The sequence below is a fragment of the Marmota flaviventris genome, chromosome 3, assembly GCF_047511675.1.
Source record: "Marmota flaviventris isolate mMarFla1 chromosome 3, mMarFla1.hap1, whole genome shotgun sequence".
In the NCBI taxonomy this organism is placed as follows: Eukaryota; Metazoa; Chordata; class Mammalia; order Rodentia; family Sciuridae; genus Marmota; species Marmota flaviventris.
The window spans coordinates 90,058,249-90,061,540 of record NC_092500.1 but is presented as its reverse complement, the minus strand read 5'-3'; the positions used below and the strand labels follow the sequence as shown (position 1 = coordinate 90,061,540).

General features: G+C 37.0%; 1 pseudogene; it reads right to left on the bottom strand.

Moving 5' to 3' along the window:
- Nucleotides 1-350: 350 nt before the first annotated feature.
- Nucleotides 351-1,001, bottom strand: LOC114091751 (GTP-binding nuclear protein Ran-like; annotated as a pseudogene).
- Between the last annotated feature and the right edge of the window lie 2,291 nt (nt 1,002-3,292).

Below are 3,292 nucleotides of genomic sequence, written 5' to 3'. Positions count from 1 at the left end.
GAAACACAACTTCATTCTGATTCTAAACAAAAAGGAATGAGAATGACAGTAACAAACAAGATTCACCATTGAATATTGTGACATGACTGTAGCAGTCATATTCGAAACTCAAGAAGAAAAAAAAGTGCATTCCAAACAGCTAAATATGCAGGTCCAAAAAATGAAGGTATTTTTTTTTTTAACTGACGCATTAGCTCCGAAGCCCATTCATCTCCTTCAGCGTTCCACAAATGAAGCACATGTCTGCTTAGCTAGATTTTAGTAAAGTGGCACACACATGGCACCCCGGACGTCACAGGACAGTCGCCTATAAAACTATAGACTTGATGCTGGGCTCCAGCTTCATCTTCTCACAGGTCATAGTCCTCATCTGGCAGAGCACTTGTCTGAGCAACCTCTAAATCATGCTCACACTGCACCACGAAGGCAGGGTCTGTGACAACCTCTGGTGGGGCAAGAGCAGGCATGGCAACAGACTCCAAGTCAGGGTCTCCAATGAGCTCTCTAGGGAGCCAGAGGAAGGGCTTTTCAGAGTTGTAGTTACTTTTGGCTGAGATGTCATAGTGCTGAAGACTCTTCTTTCGGTGGAAGACAATAGATTTTGCCCTTCACTTTCCTGTCCTTACTGTGCACTCTGTTGCCACACAACACGATGGGGATATTTTCACACACTCGTACCAGAGCTCTATGCCAGTTAGGCACTTCTTGTAAGTAACTCTTGATGTCACATCAAACATTATAATGGCACACTGGGCTTGGATGTAGTAGCTGTCCCACAGGCCACTGAACTTCTCCGGGCCTGCTGTGTTCCAGACGTTGACCTTGATGGGCCCTCTGTTGGTGTGGAACATGAGTGGGTGGACCTCCATGCGCTGGGTGGCCACATACTTCTTCTTGAACTAGCTGGTCAGGCAGCGCTTCACGAATGTCGTCTTCCTGGTGCCGCCATTGCCCACCAACATGAGCTTGAACTGCACCTGCGGCTCCCCCTGCTCGGCCATCCTTGTGATCCTTCCAGAAGCATCTCCATGAGCATCCGACTCTCTTCCTTTTATCTTTATGGTGTCTTACCTTCCCTCTTCCTTTCCTTTATTTTTAAGAGACTATTTTTATGATCTTACTTTTACAGATGAGGAAACTGAGGCATTCAAAGGTTAAGTGGTAGAGCTAGGGTCTAAACCAAGGCAGTCTGGCTCTGTAGACTCACTTTTATCCAGTATGGTATACTGTAAAATAAATATAAACTATGTCAGTGGTTGCCTGGGATTGAGAAAAAATAGGCTATAAGAGGTACAAGGAAGTTAGTTGTTTGGTATAATGGAAATATTCTATATCTTGATTATGGTGGTAGCAAATGAGTATATTTATTTGTCAAAACTCATCAAATGTTCCATGTACAATGGAGCCATTTTCCTGTATACAACTTATACCTCAATAGAGTTGATTTATTTAAAAAATAGAGTTGCTTTATTTCAAAACAGTTGGTATTGGAGAATCTCACATGTTCCCAACATGAAAGAACAGCCTGAATGTCTGAGGTGATAAATGTGCCAATTGCCCTGATCTGATCAATACATATAACATAAATATATGGAAATGCCACACTGGAACCCATAAATATTACAATAAATGTACAATTACTTTATATAATTTAAAAATGAAATATAATTTAAAAATAAAATATAAAAGTAAATTTGCTCTATTAAAGTGTTTTAAGATTCACTTTAAGGTCAATCAATAGTAAATTTTGATAATTTCTGCATATGTGCTCTCTGTATGACTAATGGATAAAGACACAACTATGCACTTAAAAATTATCAAATATACATTCTTCTGAAATGTGATGGAATAGCTAGCAAAATTTACTGTGCAATGAACCATAAAGTGTATCTGCCACACTTCTATATTCTTACTGATTTTTTTCTATTTATTCTATCATAGCAAAGAGATCAACATTAAGCTGATTGTGAATTTGTTTCTTTTTACAATTAAAAATTATTTATTATCTTAATTATACACATTTATGGGGCACAGTGGGATATTTCAATGCAGGTATATGATATGTACTGACCAAATCTGGGCAATTAATGTTTCCTTGTCCTTTTGATTACTTTGTGTTTGCAGCCTTCAAGTTCTTCTCTTCTAGTTCTTTATAAAATATGTAATAGATTATAGTAAACTGTAGACATCCCACTCATCTCTAGAGTACCAGAACCTGTTACTTCTATCTAATTGTGTTTTGGTACCTGTTATCCAACCTCCCTTTATTCCCCACCCCGCCACCAGTCTTCCCAGTGTCTAATAATCACTGTTTCCTCCTGTCACTTTGGTTTTCATACATATTCAATCTTTTTATTTAAGTTCAAATCGATTTTTTAGCAATACACTTGTATTATTTTTTTCTTCTGTTTCAGCTTTTCATTGTTTATGCACTTTTCATTAATTTTGTATTTGCTTTATTCATGGATATGTTTGAGTTTATTGAGTTTATGCCTACTTTTGGGGGGGTTGTATGTGTGTGATTCTGGGAATTGAAATCAGGGTCTCCCATACGCTAAGCAAGTGCTCCACCACTTTGCCACATCCCCAACCCTTCCTGTTTCATTCTGAGATCAGGTCTCACTAAATTGCCCAGTCTGGCCTTCAAGTTGAAATCCTCTGCCTCAGCTTCTTGAGTAGCTGGGATTACAAGTGAATACTACTATGTTGGACTTACTTATTTATTTATTTTTAATTGGTTCTGCTTGTTTTATGTTTTTCTTTTTTTTCCCTACTTTCTTCTTTTTTGACTTACAAAATATTTTTATTATACCCTTTACATCTCTATTAACTTGTTAGTTTCATACTATTTCATTTTTATTTTATTCCTTAATATTTTCTGAATATTTGTTTTTCTTGAAAGAGTATTTATGTCTTTGTCTTTGATGGATTTTTTTTCCATTGTGCATAGAATCTAAGTGGACAGATATTTATGTTGAGTAATTTAATCCATCATTTTATTGCTTTCCGGCTTTCACCAATTCTTCTGTAATCAGTTGGCCTTATTGTTGCTCCTTTTAGTAATGCACCTCCCCACAAATACCCCATGTCCCTATATCTCTGGGTATTTTCAAACTTCCCTTTGTTTTTGGCTTTAGGAGTTTTTCTATGATGTGTCTAGCTTTCATGTTCCTTATATTCATCCTGAGAGTGTTGCAAGGAACTTCATGAATCTGTTGATTGATGATTTTCATCAATCATTTTCTCTTCAAATATTGCTTTTTCTTAATTCTCTTTTCCTTACTCAAGTAAC